The sequence below is a fragment of the Corvus kubaryi genome, unplaced genomic scaffold (assembly GCF_017639235.1).
Source record: "Corvus kubaryi isolate FWS band 111438036 unplaced genomic scaffold, C.kubaryi_AGA036_p1.0 37103, whole genome shotgun sequence".
Classification (NCBI taxonomy): domain Eukaryota; kingdom Metazoa; phylum Chordata; class Aves; order Passeriformes; family Corvidae; genus Corvus; species Corvus kubaryi.
The window spans coordinates 526,356-546,063 of NW_024581029.1; the positions used below are offsets into that span (position 1 = coordinate 526,356).

General features: G+C 45.9%; 1 long non-coding RNA gene across 1 annotated transcript; it reads right to left on the reverse strand.

The window, feature by feature from the left end:
- Positions 1 to 814: 814 nt before the first annotated feature.
- On the reverse strand, positions 815 to 10,427 carry LOC121661177. Its single transcript, XR_006014856.1, has 3 exons — positions 9,753 to 10,427; positions 2,377 to 2,575; positions 815 to 2,296 (listed from the first exon to the last, which is right to left on the reverse strand). It is a non-coding gene; the product is annotated as an uncharacterized LOC121661177 (long non-coding RNA).
- Positions 10,428 to 19,708: the final 9,281 nt, after the last annotated feature.

Below are 19,708 nucleotides of genomic sequence, written 5' to 3' on the forward strand. Positions count from 1 at the left end.
CAGAAAGACAGGAGTGCAAATTATATTTAACCCCCAGGCAGCCCATTGAGCAAAAAATAGCTCTGGCTATGCTAAGGAACAGCAAAGTTGGGAGAAGAGCAGCCTAGCAATTGAAAACAGGCTTTGTGATTCCAAATTAATGTCGGAACAAGGCCTGGGCTCACACAACGGGGATGTCCTCTGTGGTCCCGGATGTATCTGTGACTCTGACCTGGCATGCAAAGCTCTGAGGTCTTCCACCTTCCACTTCAGTTCAGGCACAATAAATCAGCCACAGTCACGCACCAAACACTGAGAAAATGGTTAAGAGGTCTCCACACCCTATTTTCTCTGTCCTTTTCCTGACTGCTTGGAGCCTCCCAAGTCCCCCTTAGTCCCTTCAAACTAATTGCACTAAGATGTCCTGTCATCACAGAGAAATCTGCATATTAAGCATCTGCAGGGTTTCTGCTCTGAGTTCTAGAGGGAGTCCCACGGCAGCACAGGCTCTGCAGCACATCCAGGGATGAAATGAGCCCTCACTCATCAGAGAGAGCACCACTGCTCCTTAGGCTTTGAGGGTTATGGATGTTGGGACATCATAACACACAGCTCCTTTAAGCCTAGCAAAGGCCTAGCCAAGTGTTGAAAATAATTTGCTTTAAGTTAGCAGCAATCCCTAGTGATCAATTTATCATCTCAATTCCATAAAATTTTGCCAGTCTTAGCATTCCCACTCCTTCCATGGGAATCTCTGCTCATTACTAACTGATATTATATGTATCTATATATGTATTCTGATATTATTAAGACTGAGATTCAGCACAAATCTACCAGACTATTCACACTCTGGTCAAGTCAGAGCCTCCTCTGCAGTAGCACCAGAGGCTGGACCATGGAGACACTGCACACACATGTTTTATTCCAAGTAATAAAGTGTACATGGAAATTGGAGAGCAGGGCAAGACAGCAGGACTGGCAGTGCTGAGCTCCTCTGAAGTTTCACAGCTCTGAAGAGAAGGTTTTCAAGGGTCCCATGTCATTCAAAGTGATGTGACTTTTTAATTGCTGCAGAAAGAGCTCAGCACACAGACCTACGCCTTCAGATCCCTGCTTTGTTCCCGGTCCCCAGGTATCATCAACACTGCCATGGAAGAGCTGTGAACTGGAAGAGCAGTGCAGACATTGAAATGGAAATGAGGATACAATCATCTCGCCTGGCTCCAGGAGCTATTACTTACCCCCAGTGACTTCTGAACCAGTGGAGGGCTTAACAGAGCAGGGCAGAAGCACTCGATTCTTATGGACATGTGTTTACCCTGCAGATGCATCGGGATGGCTCCAACCGATATGGTAGGAAGGATGTGGGATAATTTATAATAACAAAGTCAAGTGTGTGTTGTTCCTCTAAACTCTGCTCATCGGCCTCAGATCCTGTTCTCCACAATGCTCAAGAGCCCTGCCTTACCCTCACAGATGCTGGAGTGCCTCGAACTCGGGCTGGCATTGTGGGAATCTCAAGAGAGGGAACAACCCCTTCCTGCAATGAAAAACACTCCTTGGGCAAGCAGAGATGCTCTCACTGGTGTCCTGGAAAATGGCTCATGCTAAATTGGACCAACTCTGCAAAAGTCCAAACAGCTTCAGCTGTTCCATGTGTTCCACAAATTCCACGTGAGCCACTCCCACCTGTTCCAGGTTTGGGTTTTCTCAGTGTCTCTGCCCCAGCACTTCAAGGAATGTGCTGTCATCCCCTGCACGTGTCACTCCCGCTTGAATTGGCTCCACTGCTGCCCAGAGTTCCCGATTCACCACCGGCTGTGCCTGCCCCTGCCCCTCCAGCATTCCCCTCCCGGGCTTGCCTCCCTGCTGCACTGTGCCAGGAGCATCCAGAGGTTCTCCTGCCTGGCTCAGACGCACATCCTGGGGACACAACTCCACCCCAGTGTCACTTGCTGTGAACAAAAAGACTCTCACTGACACTGACGGTCATTTCCTTTCAGGTCCAGGACAGCTACCTCCCCATTTCACTGGTGACAGTCTGGTTCAGCTTTTATGTTGAATTCAAACCAGAAGTGCACTCTGCCCAAAACAGTTAAATCCCAGCCGTATTCACCTTTGCTTTGACTGATAAGGCTTCACATCATTCTAATCCATAAGAAGCTGCTCCAGAGATGGATCCATTGCATACAGGCTTTTCTTTTCACTTACCCAGGTGCCCTTTGATCCTGTGGATCTCTGTATTTAATTACGGGAGCTGAACGACGTTCATATCATATCTCCTGGTGCACTTTGCTCAGGTCTGGCTTTTCTTTTTCTGTTTGGGGAAGGAGAGTGCAGTTCTTGGAAGCACAGCTCTTTAATTTTAATATACTACAAGTGCAAGAGTAAGCTCACCTTCAAGTGCTCCTCATTGTCGATGCATGAATAAACAACTGGCAGGGGAGGGAGAACATTGCAAAAAGGTGCTTCTAGATGAATATGCTCAGCAGCCATAAAGGACCTCAGTGATTTCCTGGGGCACAAAGGCCTTGGTGGTACTGCTCTGCCACTTCCAATCAGCATAAAAGTAGTACTTGACAATTCTCCTTGACTGCTGAAAAATAATAATAAAAAGATTAAAACCAAAACAGAACTAGGAGAAAGAGAAGTTTATGTTAGACCCCAAATTGGCAGTACAGAGCATGGAAGAAGAACTGTCACTTTGCAGTGAGTAGAACAGGTAAAGAAGTGGGATACAACAGAAAATGAAGCTGGGAAAAATTCCTCTTATTGCATTTCTGCCTCTCTGTCTGCTCTGACTGAGAGTTTGACCTCTTCTAATTGTAGCCCAGATCATTGTGGGGTGCACTGACAGCAATGGGATCATGGCAGACTTAGATTATTGCACAGGCAGGTCAGGACTTGGGTCACAGATCTTCAGTGAAACGGACCCCATGCCAGCTTCATGCAAGCTTTCTACCACCAGAACACTAAAGATTGAGGATTTGGCCAAAGAGCTTGGATCCCAAGCTGGAGAGCTTCTCATTTCAGCACAGCAGCTGCACAGTGGAGTTCACCTTTGGGCAGGATCTTCCCGACCCTTGTGGGCAGTGCCAGGCACTGGAACCAGGCAGCCAGACACTGTTATCAGTGCAGCAGTGAGTACTCTGCTCCTTGGCTAATTAGCTGAGCTAGTAGCCCTCTCAGATGATTTATTTTTAGACCTTGCCTACAGGGAACTGAGCCTTTAAGAGGCTCTGGAATGGGTCAGCTGGAACAGACTGTTACATTATGTATGTACCAGCTGTGCTTGGCAATATCCACAGGCTGGGACTGAGGCACCTGCAGGACCACCTTCACCTGTGCCTCTTACCTGGTGGTTCCAAGGCACCACTGAACAGCACCCTCCTTGTGTCACCCTAACTCACCACAGGGGTTTACAATGTTCCCTAACAGATAAAACCAAAATCTGTGTCTAAAATTAAGCTTCTGCATTAGCTATGCATGGTGTAGCTCATTAAAAATGGATCCTCCTTTTGAGCTCTGACACATACGTAGGGAAATATATTGCTCCATGTGCACAAAGTACTGGAATAAAATATCCATTACCTGCATGTCCCTGTTTCAGCACAGGACTACGGAAAGTGGTGGTGGTTACAACAGCAGATTTGGCTGTCCTGCCACAGATTGTCCCTGCTGCTGGGTTATGCTTATAAAACCCCTGGGAAGGTGGAGGAAGTGAGGTCAGTGAGAGGCTGAGTGTCCCATGGACACCAAGTCCCGGGCCATGGGAACAAGCCTTTGTCCCAGAACAATCCAACTTCGACTGCTGCTCCTTTGAAGGTCACTCAGAACAGGAGAGCAGCAGTGCTGGAGAGCAGCCAACTTCTGCAAGCAGAAAACAGTCACAGGTACTAAGGAGAGTTTTGCTATGGAATAATGAGCTCACAAACTTGTTCCTCCAGAGCCAACAAGCAGGACTGCGAGGTCATTCACAGCAGAGCCCTGTGCCACAACCCTAAAGGCAGAGGGCTTCTCACTCGAAAAATTCTCCATGCCCAGACATTTCTTGAAAGGCCAGCTGCTTCGTTATAATTGTTATTATTGCTACTGCTATTATGTTAACATAGTAATACTGCTGCTACTACTAATATTACTACTAATAATAGTTCTGCCTCATTAACCAAATGAGGGCTGCTGCTCTCTTTCTGAACACATTGTCTCACACGGAGAAGACAATGCACTGGTTTATTGGTACCTGCTGCTTCTAATCCAGGTGTTTGCTACAAATTAAGTGTATGAGGGAAAATCACACCCAAATATTTTAGCAAACTATCTGCATGATGGTCTGTGAAAATGGTGATGAACCAAGGCACAGGTGAAGAGAACTGGGAGTCCCAGGGACAAGGACTGCAGAATGTAATGCTTGTGTATCTGCTGTGGGTCCACGCCTTATTTAGAGGAGACAGACTTCTTACAACGTGTTTCTTAATATCTGGGAGTAGTGCATGAACCAACATTATTGAAAGAAAAACAAAAAAAGGCAGTGTCTTATGTGCTGTAATAGGATTAAACTGTTTTTCAAGCTCAATTATCTGACTCACAATTACAGCTTGCTACCAAGACAGCAGCAAAGCAATTCGTGGGATAGATGGCAAATACCTCCTCAAAAGGATGCATTCTCCAGCATGTAAAGTTGCAGGCATGTGTGAGCAAGCTGCACACAAACTAAGCAGTTTGGGCTTCACCAAAACATTTGTTTTGTACCTGTGATTTGGTCACAGAAAAGACATCATTTACCCGGTATGGTTCTTACATTAATCCTGCAGCCTGAAGCTCCTCTTCGGAGTAACTCGCTAGACAACAGGTCTGCGTGAACAAACACACATTAAATCCCTTGTGTACACGCCCAACATTCGTTCTCACCGAATTCTCTACCAAATCCCTTCAGCTGTAATTGCTGTGCTCCAGCCCCATCGCGTCATCCCGGGTGCCGCAGGCTCAGGGACCAATTAGTGACACAAGCCCCTGTCACCTAGGAGATGGGAAGGCAGTGTCTTAGCGTTGCCATCTTCAGAGACTCTCCCTGAGACTGGATTTGGGCTCTGCCTGACATTTCACCACACCGGCGGACTCCCAGGACAGCTAATTAAATATTATGGCTGGCCATAATATTGCCACAGTTATCGTGGTGCCTTAAATTCATGAGAAGCTTTAAGGATTCCTACAAAGGAGGAAAGCAGCGTCCTTACAGAGGAAGTGCTGATGCTCCTAAAAACTGCCTGGCTCCCTGTCACCCTGTGGCTGGGGAGCTGAGAGGCAGGGATCAGCGATCTCCCCAGTCCCACCTGAATGCCTAAAGCCCATCATTCTGTTCTAGCAAATTCCTTCCTCTCTTTCTGATAAGGAGAACCAAATCTTGAAAAGCCTCTGCCTAGAGATACAGATCATGGTGACGCTGCCAGGATATGTTGCCTTTGCAATGCTTATATGAAAGGTTACTATAAAATCATGTAAATCTACGGTGTATTGACCCATTTCAGTGACAGGAGTAGCAATTGCTCCATGAAAAAGGTTTATAGCTCAGCAAAGCACCCCAAGTATGTAAAAAGCATTAGAAAATCATTCACTATTAATTATTTAAACAAAGGTATTTTTCTGTAATTTTGTACGGCTGGGATTACTCCAATTCTTAGGTTTAAAAATGAACAAGTCCACAAGTTCCCAATAAAAGAGTGTGGGAGAAGGTTCTTTTTTAGATTGATTTGGATACTCAGCAGCAGAATAAACACTGCTCGGATTGCCCACGTTCTACCTTGGCATTTTATTAATGTTTAATTGACATTTGCAGTGAATAAATGTTTTAGTGTTTTCTCTGTATTGTTCTCTCACAAGAATAATTCTCGAGCAGCTGAGCCCAGTCTGTTGCACTCCCCATCTTCAGAGACATTCCACTGTCCAGAGCTGTTTCCAGGCAGTCTGCTCCAGGGAGGAAGGAGCAGGGAAAGAGATCAGTGCCAAACCTGTGTGCAATGCTCACCTTCCCCATGTACCTTCACTGCTTCTTAGCATCTACAAATTCAGATTAGGACTTTTTAATGATCCCATTGCTCTCACATCTCCTCTCAACTACTGGCAAATAGGTTTCACACTGAAAAATGTTCTTTTTGAGGAGAGTTGGAGGGAGATTGGAGGCAGAGAGAAGACTTCAGGCACAATTGCCCTGAGCTGTACTATGAAGGGGTTCTAGACCACCTGCCGAGCTCCCAGTGAATCTCTGCTTACTTACTGTTACATTTAAATAAAATCTTGGTCAGGACAGTGATCAGGACACCAGCACTTACTCTACAGGATGATTCCCTAGAGCAAATTTCAACCCTTTTGGTCACTGTGTCTGGGGTTTACTCACTTCATATCAGATATTCCTCACTTTCAGCCCTGGTCTGACCACAGTGTTTCACAGACACTCTGTGGTTGCACAAACCACTTCCCCTGTCATGTGCAGTGACAGCAGTTGTATTCACAGAGGAGTTCTAGTAGGAACTTCCATGGGTCACAGCTTAATCCCTGCTGATCTGTGCCAAAGAAACGCAACGGCGGGGCTGGGGCCTTTTCCAAAGACTGCAGTTTTGTCCTGCCCCCATTACTTACGGCAGAGGGGGAATGTGTGTTCAACTGGGGCTCCACTCCTTTTGTTAGGCTGGAGCCACTGACGCTGCAGTTTCATTAACTTGGGACTCGCTGAAAGCCACGGCCCTCGGAGACAATTGGAACACAAAGTGCCGCCACCCGGCCGGATCCAACTGCTGCTGGCAGCACTTTCATTCACTCCAGCCCCACCCTAGAACTAAAGATTGACTGGAAAAGACTTCTTAGTACCTTACAAGTTATTTCGATTTTCAAGTGTGTTCTGTTCCCCACAGTGGCTGCTGCTTTACTAAAGGTGCTGAGCATCAGCTGCCACCATGCACATAGATCATGGCACATGCCACGGGAATGTGAGGCTATTCCTGCTCCAGTTGCCATGGAAAATGACAGCACGGTGTGATGCTCCAGTGGGGCCATCTCAGGCTGCTTCACTGCCCTTCACGAGCAGTCCTGCAGAGAGGAGATGTGAAATTCCTCTGTGGGATGCAAGGAACAGCCCCCACACCTTGAAATTGCAGCCTCAGCACTGCAGTTTGGTGACCCAAAGTCTGGGCAGGACACCATTTCCAGCCTGGGACTGGCTCTGGAAGCTGGTGATAAGCCATAATATCACGTATTGCAGCTATTTTGGCTGAATTCCTGCATTATGGAAGGATGGAATTTATGAACTTGCCACTGGACTGGAAGCAGACACATCCCTGTGTCTCAGTCAGCTGAGAGCAACACAAAGTCTTAGGCTGCACATTGCAATTACAGCTGCTGATTAATTGTGAGGGGTTCCTAAAATTCACCAGCTCACCCAGATAGATTAAATCTCACAAGTTCTGTTAAATCAGTGCTACGGAGATAATAACAAGGCTAATCACTTGCTGTCTTCATTCCACAGCAGAAATGCAGCAGCCTTGAATAATGAACCACCTTCAGCTTGTCTAGACTGGGGTTTCCTGCACACTGTGGAATCTCCCAGCTTTCTTTTCACATAACTCTGCCTGTCCAGGTGTGCAAACAGATTGGTAACTCACATCACAGAATGACAGACACACGACCCAGACACACTGAGCAGCACAGATCCCAAAGGAATTCCTGGTGACTGAGCTCTGGACAACAGGCACACGTGTCTGTCCAGCTGATCCCTACCCACCATCCCGAATCACCTCTCTAAGGACAGAAAAATAAATAAATCTGTGTTCCCTGAAGTTCCTCTCATATTTATATTCAAAAAACATGGACATTCCATTGACAAGAGCTGCCTGGGAAGGATGAGTGTGTTACAGAGCAAACAATGCAGCCAGGAGCTGCCAGAAGCCTCAGCCACAAGTTTTGCCATTTTATGATCAGCTGAAGCAGTAGTAAACTGAGTTCAATGCAAGATCCTTCCCTGTGGGAGTGGCGAGGCCCTGGCACAGGTTACCCAGAGAAGCTGTGGCTGCCCCTGGATCCCTGGAAGTGTCCAAGGCCAGGCTGGACGGGGCTTGGAGCAACCTGGGATAGTGGAAGGTGCCCACGGCAAGGGGTTGGTCTCTGCCAAGCCAAATCATTCTGTGATTCTGCTGTTCCCATCACCTAAACCAGGACAGAGATTCCTAGCCGGTGCAAGGATGCTTCCAGGGCAGGATTGTGGAGTCTGCTCCAGTGAAACACCCTCTCAGGGCTGCAAGCTGAGGCACAGCCCGCTCTGGGCAGCTGCTCTGCTCTGATCCACATCAGCAGCCAAGGGCAGCAGGGTCTGTCTTGTTGGCACCTCTCCACTGTGCCTGTTTGGGCGGCTGTAGGCCGGGCTGCTGACCTGTGACAACGTAACCAGTGCTTTCATCCTCCTGTTGCTGCCTCACAGGATTTTTTAGCTGGCAGATGAATGAGCCAGACACGCTGGTAGCACAGCTCCTGAGGAAACTCCTCGTGCCTGAGTTCCTAACAATGCATCTAAATGTCACAAAAAGCCAGTGAACACTCTGAAGACTCAACTGCACATACTGGGAACTTCTGAGTTTAGTATCCGCTATCAAAAGTCCTAAAATGTTGCCACATTTCAAAGATTTTACCACACGATTTTTAGCCTTGGGCTCACAAAATCTCTGATTAAAAAAGAGATGTAAAACAAGACCCATCTCTTTTATATTACACTTATTTCCTAAAACTCCTCAGGATACAGAAATGTATTATGTAACAGGTTCACACTAAATGGCACTGATTTCTCACTAAACACAATAACCAATGAATTGATTTTACTGACACTCAATGAAAATAAAAAGATCTGACAGAGAGAAGTCCTCAAACAGCTCCGAGTACAGGGAATCCTGGTGTGATGCCTCAGAGTTGGTTGGTGAAGATGATCCAGGCACTCATGACACTGAAAAGGCACTACATGTGATGGCAACACCCTCTCCACCCTGTGAACTTGGTCTCCCATCGATTTTAATTTAGGCATTTTGTTCTTTTGAGGCATCTTGTCTAAAACTGGACTTTGCAAAACTTCCCAGTAAATTAATGCTCTTTGGGGATCTGTGTGGGTTATGTAAGTATCTGATTAAATATAATGCTGAGCTGCTGCCACTTTATGTTAAAAAACCTACCCAGAGAAAGTGTGCAAGAGGAAATGAACAATTATCACAGCATGTTGTACAGGGGGGTGTTTTTGAGTTAAAAAAACAAGAATCTATTGGGAAGACCAGTGGACAGTACCGGGAAATATACTGGAGATATATTAATAAAACTTGTCCTTCAGCCTCTTGAACAACTATTTTCTCTTAGTCTGGGGGGGAAATCCTGAGTAAATTTGCTGTTTTCTTACTTAACGTACCCCAATATGAGAAAAAAAAAAGTAGACTTAAATCTTAGGCAAAAGCATTCTCTTCTCCCTCAAAAGAGCTTGCTCAGAGGGTTTGTCTTCATTAGCTGTGGAGAGCAGTGACATATTATTTTTGCATTCCTGTGGACTGCAGCAAATTGTCCCTCTTGGCTGTCATTGTTTCCTACGGAAGCGACAATGGCTCTCATTTATCATGAGCTGACACCGCCGGGCATACGGAATTACTGTTCACACTGCAGCACCCAAAGGGATGGGGTAAATAAAACCCCCAGAACACCTAGCAACCAGCAAAAACATGAAAGGAAAAGTACAACTGGTTCGGGAAACGAAGTACCTTTGCATGAATCACAGTGGCTTCCACTTCTAAGCAGCAGCTCTGAAAGCACTGACGAACTTAAAAATCGTCTCACGGGATGCAGGGAAGGAATCAAGGGGCTGATGGTACCAGGGAGGCAGTAAAATTTCACCATTAGAGAAGGTTCTGATAAACACAGAGTTTTGTGGAGACATCAAAGCATGGTGCAGCTGCTGGTACGTCAAAGGAGGATTGTGCTGCTTCCAACAACTCCCTGGTGTCAGCTCGTGTTTGGCGTCACTGACACACTGGAATAAGCGAAGAGAGCGACTCCAGGCTCTTTTTGTGTCACTTGCTGCTGGTGGGATCAGTCTCTATGTTTTCCTGTGCAGGAGGTAAAATCCCCCTCCTGTATGGATGGAAGGTGTTTCACTGCAGGACGTGAAGGGCTCCTCCCCAGCAGGGCAGCCGACATCCACCTCAGCTGTCTGAGAATTGCCTGAACTTTTGTGTCCTCCCGCAGGAATTCTGGGGTATGCCTTGGCTATTTCTCTGACGTCTGGTTTTGATAAGTGATTTTCAGAGCCTACTGTCTCCCAGGAATTCTGCAGGAAGAAAGTGGGTGAGGTCATTCAGCTTTTCACTAAGTTTCCTTTCTCTGTTTTTGGCCGTTCTGGTGAACATGACCCTCCAGCGCTCGGGAATATTTCTGTCCCCTTAAGAGCTATCGACCACTCACTGGTTTTATCTGTGCACACACAAAAGTTCCATGCTGCTGGAAGGGGAAACAAGGTTGACATTAAGCAGGGGAACATAAGCAGCTCGGAGATGCAGCTGTGAGCTGAGTTCATTTATGAGCTCAAGTGCTGGCAGAGCCCGCGCTTGTTTCTCGGCCGCTCCACTGGCCCCTGGCCTGGCTCCGAGTAGCTGAAGGCCATGGAATAATGGCTGGTTTGTCAGCCCCTTTTATTCATAGCAGGAATACTCAGAATGAAGCAACAAGTAAAAGAAAATGCATCTTATTTTCTCTGCTTCACCAGCCCTCTGCCTCGGCAAATGTGTGACTCGCATACGGCTCTCCTCAGCGAGACTCTTCATATCAGATTTCATTTCTTGCTCCATGGGTTGCCATGGAGACGATGCTGAACCGCTGCTTTTGTAGGCCAGGAGATTTATGACTGCATCCCCAACCATTCTGCTCATCAGAGCCACACAGGATTCACTTCAGCATTATGGTTTTTTACATAAACAGAAGAGAAAACAAGCATGGCCTGCATTTCTCAAAATATTTTTCACAGTCAAATCCTGTATTTTGGATTTCTTGAAGCCTATCAGAGTCTGTTTATATATATTACAGCCTATTTATGCTAAGTTACTGATTTATAAGGAATGTATAATTACATGTACAAGCTCCTGAGAGCCAAGGCCTGGCAAGAGTTAAGTGCCTGTATCAAAACAGACCCTTCTGCATTAGCCTTGTTCTTATCTTACTCATTCCAGCTTTTTCGCAGGCAGAGACAGTGGGATTCAGTGAAGTCACAGCATAAACACCCTCTTTAGAAATCCAAATCATGTGATTTATGATTAGGTTATTGTTTATCAAGCCCACAGGAAGCCTGGGTGCTACAGCACACACAAATACAAAGGGGAGCATGTCCCAGCAGCACAAAAGAGCATGTCGTTAATATTAATTGCTAGCAAATCTAAAGCATCTGACAACAAATCTTCCTATTGCCCAGACAGTCGGAAGCTCTGGGATAAACGTTCTCCTCCACCTTCCTGGATGCCATTAATCACACCGGATGCACATTGTCCCACCTTCCCTCGGATGGGCTCATTACCAGACTCCCTGGCATTGCACCAATGGCTAAAGGAGGTCTGTTCCTGGAACAGCTCCAGGAGACCTTCGGATGCTCTGGGAGCTGCAAGCAGAACTGAAAAATATGTTGTTATAATATTGTCAGGGAGCACTTGCAGGACATGGCCAAGGAAGCCCACGGGAAACAAACACAAGTGGCAGCTGTTTCTCTTGAGCTGCTCGAGTGCCAGACAGGGAGACCACAACACTTCCCACAAGGGGAAGTGGGCGCCAGGAGTGGGATACTGGGCTGGGCTCACACGTGTCACAGTAACACAAGGGTTTGCTGAGGGACAGTGCTCTGAGGTGGCTTCAGGGCAGCCCTTTGGCTGGGCTCAGCATGAAAACCATGTCAGAGGGATCATTTGTACTCTGCAGAGCAGAAAAGGCCTGTCAGATTACTTGGCATGTACCTGAATATTCCTTAGAGTATCTTTCTTCTTGTTTTGCAGTAAGTGTTTTACCTCTTCATGTGTCCCGTCCTCCTGGCAGGGCAGTTCAGAACAAGGGTTCAGCACCAGTTGCCACTACACCTTTACCAGCAGCTTTCCAGGCAATTTTCCATCCATTAGCACAGCAGTATTACCCTCTAAACGAGCACAAATCATTTTCCCTGTTAATATTTAATGAAACACAGACTGACCCATCACACTGAACCACGACACATCCAGGCACAAGGGGAAGAAAACAAGCACCAAGCACAACTTAAATTATCTGTATCAAATCCTCCAAAACTGCCAGAAATTCTGAATTTTCAGCTTGAGGCATGGCATCAGCCCAGGTCCAGTGGTGGACAAGTGCTCCCAGCTGTCTGGAGGCAGGGCTGGTTAACATGTTTCAAGTGGGTCAGGCTGTCTCACTGATCACCAGGGAAATGTAGGCCACTGCACTTCCATTTGCACAGCAGCAACACGGCAGAGTTGTCAGAGTCACTAGGAAACGAACTCCTCAAATAAACCCTGAACGTGGAAGCAGAGCTGAAAGAGAGTAAATCTGTAGTTGGCATCCCTGTGATACAACCAGCAGCCCTTGAACAGATGCTAATTTATTGCTACGACATTGCTGGACTAAGGCTTGCATCTGCTAAAGGGTCTGGTCCTTTTGAAAATTATATGACATCCCATTAATATGTTGAGAGGCATCTATTATTAACTAAGTAATTAGATAATTATTAACCTCAAAAGAGCACAGTTTCTCAAAAAAAAAAAAAAAAAAAGTCCAAATTGCCCTAAATCAAGTTCTCTGCTGCTTCAGCCAGACTGCTCCCTGTAACTGAACCTGCTAATTTAAGGACATTTATTTTGGGAACATGCACCATCACACAGAAATAGTGGTCCATGGGCCCCTAATAGCAGCAAAGCCAGATCAGGTCCAGGAGTCTGAGCGTGATGACCTGGAGTCCTTTGTTAGAGCAACAGCCAGGGAATCAGGATATGCTGCGGAGAGGATCGGGAATCCGAGGTCGGCAGCTCCTCAAGGTCACTGTGGCTGCCAGGCAGAGAGGCTGGGAGGGAAGGAGCCCACAGAGGGAAATGGATCTCCTGCTCTTCCCAAACTGGCTGGCTCAATGAAGTCATAATTAACACGGAGCAGCTCGTTAGATTAGCGTCCATCCAGTATTGACACATATAGCCAAGGCTGTTAATATGCTGGAAGTAGTTAATTAGTGCTAACATGGCTCTGAAGATAGGGCAGACCTACATTCCAGCAGGGTGGGATGGAGCAGTTTTGTAGGAGAATGCAGCAGTTTTAGGTCAGTCATTGCAGAGCAATCCTTGGCTCATCCCTGGCTTTCACCAGCTGCAGGAGGGGAATGGCAATCCCTGCAGTTCGGGAATGCAAACATAACTTCTGGAGTTCCCACAAAAGTGCACACACATGGATTTGTAGCTGTTCAGGAAGCCCTACAAGCTTGAGGCACCCCCGGAGCTACAACTTTCTGAGCAGGAACAAGGCACATTTAAAATGAGCACTTTTATTTTATATAGAGAATTGTTTGGTGTGGTAGAACTATAAATTGCCTGATGCCTGATGTTTAACAGCCAAGTCTATGCAACTGAGGAGGACCTTATAAGTGAAAAATAAAAAATTAGATGGAAATTTGAGCTCCCAATTTTCATGTTGGAAGCCAGGGGTATACATTTATATATATTCACACCAACCATGGCAGTAGCTGCGTGAACAACACTGTTATCAGTTCTAGACTCTGGCATCTTTCAGGCACCAAAAGCATTATTTAGAGACAAGGTAGAATCCACATTGCTCAAAACCACATGTGAATAATGCCATTGTTGACATTTTGAGTGTGCATGTAGCTCCCATAAAAGCACTGAGCATTTTTTCCTCAATATCCAAACACCTGCTCAGAAGATCAAAACTGTTTTCTTAATAAATTACTCAAAAAGTTGAATACATTATGTATCCTCATACACCTGAGTTTTTCAAATGAATCTTCTATTAGAAGACATTAGTTCATTCCTCTGAGTGGAACTTTAGGCATCAAAAATCTCTTCAGGTCATGTAATATATAAATGTAAATATTCCAGTTGGGAGTCCTAATAAGTTAATGTTTCCAATAAATAAAAAAACCCCCAAGCACATGACTGAAAAGGAACACAAATTTGTGTCTCTGTTTTCCTTTCACAATAATCCAAGTCTTCCTACATCTTTGGCTTTCAGCACTCCAACATCTCACTCCATACCTGTCCAAGCAGTGCACAGAGAAGATCATCCCACGGTCAATACACAACCCTGAGAGGCTCAAAGATACCACTGCAAACATTTCCAGAGTTAAAATGCCAATCCAGCCTATTTCCCTAAATGAAATGCGTGTGTGGCAGACTGATTTGATGTGTTCTTTATTGTCAGCTGGAGGAAGGAGCATTGCTGCAGTGATTTGAGTGGTTCTGCCTACTGTGTCTCACAGTTGCAAAGGCTTTGGGCTGCAGAATTAAAAGCCTGATGATTGCTCACCATTTAGGGAGGGAAAAATGCATTTTTTATAGTTACAGACCAATTTTATCCAGAAGGACTGGCCTGGATATGACACAGAATGAAGTCTCTGATGACCTGTCTGTCCTTTTCAAACGGGGTCATGCACACACAACTTCTACTGCAGGTTTTGTTGGCAGAGTACAGACTCCTCAGGAAGGATGTGGTGACCCCTCATTGGCTGCATCACCATCAGGGAGCTTTGCTCCAGTGGTGGTGGTTCAGAGAATCATGGATAACTTGGGAACTCACAGAATATTTTAAATTGGTGGCTTCTTGCTATGCCAAAAATACCCTCTTCCAGCAGCTTTTAACTTACCCCCCTCCCTGGGGTTTGTACCTGGGCTTGATGCAGGGCCTTGGCATGGAGAAATCTTACTGATGAAGTTTGAAAATTACATTAATTAGTTTGTGCAGCAATATGCAACCAGCTTGACACTTTACAAAGGAAATCCAAACCATCCCAAAAATCCCAAAATTACGGGTTTGGTAGGTGCAGGGCATCTCTAAAATCTGCTTTAAGAGCCCAGTTTCCAGCTGAGCAACAAAAGCTAGATCTGGTTAACAAAACTAGATGTAGCTGTTAAAATACCTCTAAGGAATTGGGTTAATAAGAGGGGGAATCCTTCTGAGCCTCAGCAGGCAGCAGCCCATGCAGCCAAGTTAGCAACATAACCCAGCCTCAGCTATTGTTTTATTGGATTCCTTTGGGGGGGAGAGTGGGCCATGGAGCAGGATGGAATTTTTATGCATATATGCATACAGAAAAGTCCTGTTTTTTCATCTATGTAAAGTCAAAACATACTGGAACCATAAATTACATCCTGGAGAAGTGTTCGGAGTTTGTATCCTTTTAAGGAATACAGCCTAAAGTTAGCACCCCTCTTCCAAGGTATAATCTTCCATCACTGTGAGATGCTGCTGCCTGATCGCAGCCAGACAACTGGCTCGGCACCAAGAGCCCCAACGTGCCAACATATGGAAACAATTGCTTCCCTTCAGATTGGAAATGACATACCCTGGGTGTGTGCACAACATCCTCCATCAATCACCCCAAATGGCTCGGTACTTGGACTTTAACTTGTTATCCAGTGGAGATCCCCAGAGCCTGGTGGGAAGGGCAGCAAAGGTATTTACACAGAGCAGAATACAAAAGAGCTGCTGCCCCGGTCTGAGCCTGTCTGGACAAGGCTGGGTCTCACACAACAGCACAGATCTTGCTCCAGCTTCATATAAAAGCAGCTAAATCTAGAAGTTAGACCTCCTCTAGCCTTTTTTCCCCCCCCTTTACCTTGAAATAGAGCCACATTTGCCATTTAAAAGTACCTGCAACCCAAAAAGTTAATGAGAAAAAAAATCTCTGAAACAAAATCCCAGCTACTCTAAATAGAAGCAGCCTAGTGAAGTCAAAAACCAGCCTCAGGACTCCAGGAAATTCCCACACCTTGGCAGCCTCAGCAAGAGAAGCGAGAGGAGAGGTTTAAAGGTGAGTATCTGTCCATAGGTCACATGCTTTGACACCAGCGACAGCCTCTGTCTCAATGAAGCTGCCATGGGCCTGCAACACAGGGGAAATATCAAGAGGATTTTTGTTGAATGATCCAGAGATAGAGAAAGCAAGAATGCAAATTCTTGCTGAGAATACAAGGAAAGCCTGGTTCAAGGAGTTTTCTGGGCTCATACAGCAAAGGATGGTGAAGGAAAGAGAGGCAACTTCCTAAAAAACTGCTGCAACAAGTGAAAAGCCAGGAGGGGTCTGTGTTTTAAATCAGTAAACACCAGTGATGGTGGCACTTTTGGAGCCACTCCTTAAGTATCCCAGGAGACTGGAACTGTGACTCAGTAGAGGTGAACATGTATTTTCCCACTGCTTTCACCAGAGCCAGGGGTTCACCAGAATGCTGGAATTCTATGGGTGATGCGACTGATTATCTCATGCTAACGTGACCTCTGGAATTAGCTCTTCTACGGATTATAGGAAAAGCAAGGTTTTCACACAGAGGACAAGAGGCAGAAGAACTGTACTGTACAGGACACTGTACTGTACAGGAGACAAACCAGCACCTGGGCTTTTTGCAGGAGAGAGGCTGTTCTGATGGTTAATGTCCTGTCTGGGCAACCAAGATAAACAGACTGAACCCCCATCTCTGTTCTGCAGCAACTCCAAGTTCTCTCCAAGCCTCTCCAAGGCAGATTTTCCAAAAGCACATGAAGATGCAGACAAGCACCATGGAGGATCTACAAACACCTCTCTGCAGGCTGGATGCTTATCAGCACCTGTTGGTGTCCTTTGGGTCCTGTCTGAGGGAACATTACAGATGTCATTACTCAGATCCAGCCAAATTCTGCCTTCAGGCACAGAACATTTCCATGCAAGTGAAAGAGAGCAGTGAGCTCATATCCAAGGATGGGACTGAACCCCAAGTAGAGTAGGAAAAAGGATTTGCTGTGTGACAAAAATAGGCCAAGGGCCTTGTCACATCTGACAAATGCCTCAGATGGCAGCAGGGCACGGCTTTGGGGGACTATTAAAAGAGTTCCTATTTCCATGGATCAACTGATTCCTTGTCACAGGTAGGTTGGTGGCATCTTTCTCACTGGCACTAAAAATGGGTCTCAGCATCAGTGGGCAGCAGGGAATTAACCATTATTATTTCCTCATTCCTAATGTTTCCATCACTGTCATTTGTTGATGAGCAATTCCAGGCTGGATTCTGCAGGTCACAGAGCTTTTTATCCTCACTTACTCACAGGAGATGCTCAAATCCGAGGAAAAAATTTGCAGCCATTTACAACAGAGGCTGCCAAATCAGGCGCTTTCTTGCTGAAAGTGGGATGTGATGATCTGCCTGGGTTTAGATGTTTCCAAACATAAAATAAAATTAGGTCAGACCTGATTCCTAAAGTCAAGGGCCCTACCGCAGACAAGGATTTAGGTAACAGCCGTGATCTGCTGCTAACGAGCAGTTAATTTGTGTTCCTTTCTTCCATTTATCGTTTGTAAATAGAAAGGCCATATTAACAACTAACACTCGAGAAACCCCTTCAGTTGTGGGTTTTGTGTGACTCATCACAGTTTATGTTCACAAAACAGCTGAGGAGAAACCAGCTTGGCTTTGCTGCAAGGAAAGCAGAGTGCCCAGATGAAAAGACCACGGTCTCTAACTCATTTCAGTTTGAAAAACCAGAAGTGGGCAGTTACATTTCCCAGCAGATACTACTCTGGTGCAGGAGAAATATTTGTTGGTCTGCCCCCGGCTGGCAGACAGGCAGTTGTTGGGTGTGTACCACACAAAGAATACTTTCATTTTTTGGCACGGTGCAGCATTGCTGAAATACCAAAGACCATGGCTAATTAAGTGGAGTGATGGAACAGAATGATTTGATGATAAGATTTAATTGGTATGAACGTTCACATAGAGGAGTTACTGTGTCTGTCTAGGAGGAGCAGACACTCAGCTCAGGGGGGCATTGCTCAACTGGAGCTGAGGGGTAAAGGGCACAGGGGTGCCCTGTGCTTGCTCCCAGTCCTGGCACTCCAGCAGCAATTTAGGGAACACTGGACCAGTCTCCTGCTGTCACAGTGGTTGAGAATCACCAGGATCAATCATAGTCCCTTTCCCCCACACTGACTGCTGGGGAATGGAGTCACAAGGGAGCTCCTACAGAACCTGAGTAGGGATGGGACTGCTCCAGACGCTTCACAGGAGCACAGACCAGGAGCCAGCCATTAACTCCCTAAATGCTGGTGCTTTCAGCTGATCGTTCTGATTTTTCAATAATAAAAGATGATTATCTTAACTTTCTAAACAGCCTTGGATAAGCCACTCATTAGACTGATCCTTACTCCACAGCTTGGCTGACATCACTCAAACAGGTTCCCCCAGTATTCCCACCTGTACCTGCATGGAAGTTTTCCACAAGTCTTCAGTTTGGGGCTCCAGACTAAACTGGCAGTGCTGGAGTCTCTAGGGATACAAAGTTCCATGAGGCAAAAAATCACTGCTCAAAGCACAGGGCAGTAACCATAGCCATATTAGGAGCAGTAAATTGGTATTGCCAAGGGGAAGAGTTGGCCCTTCAGAGCATTCTCCTTCCTTGGACACGGACAGATGATCCAGCATTCTGTTACAGGCCACTTCCATTTGCCTTGACACAATGCCAACACCAAACAGCCAGGAGAACAGAGCCAAGATCTTCCCTAGAAGAGCCCAAAAGATTTCCCGCAAAGAAAGAAGAGATTTGTCACGAGGGAACAAAGATTTTGTGCTCAGCATATGTTTAGGTCACTAAGTCAGCAACACCACCCATGGAAGAGTCACAGGCTTCGGGATCCTCCAGATAAAGGTAAATACAGAGTATTCACGCTCCAGATTTCACTATTACCTCTGCAATGACTTTTGCTGCAGAAAGAATCAGAAAAACAAAAATAATTCCTTGATTATATCTCTCACCCTTCTCAGTGTTCAGCAAAATCTGTCATGGTTCTAAATGCGGCCTTTTATTTTCTACTATGCAAGCTTGACTATACAGAGTAAATCTTAAAGCATGGTTTCATAACTCCCATTTGGCTGTGAATTCAGTGCAAGAGGGTCTGCACAACTAAAACCTTGCAGCAGTTGGGCTGTAACAGCAGCCACCCTGAGCACCAGGTGACACTGGATATAACAGAACATACACCTATGAGTTAAGATTGTCTCTGATTTTCACTCCTTTCTGCTAACACTTGGCAGGGATCCTCTGATGAGCCAAGAGCACTGATTTACAGAGATTTGTGCCTGTCTGTATCATGACATTACTGTCTGTGCTCCTTTCCTTCACCAGGAGGGAAAAAGAGCCAACAACTGCTATTCTCTTTCCCCTCCCACCCTGGGGGAAAGAAAGCCAGCACATGATAGTTCTTGCTGCCACATAAATGATTTTCTTCTGATGCTGTTTCCTCCCTTTGCTGCCAGAGACCTGGGGAGCTCCAAGATCTGCCCAGTCAGCATCACCTTGGCTTCTGTGTCTTGCAGAATGAATCTGCTTCATCAATTACTCAAGAGCCATGAGCAAACAGCTCTTCCCCTCCTTAAACCAGGGCAGACAAGAAACTGTCCCTCTGTTCAAGGAAACATCTCCCCTTCTTCCTCCTCTCTCTCAATTT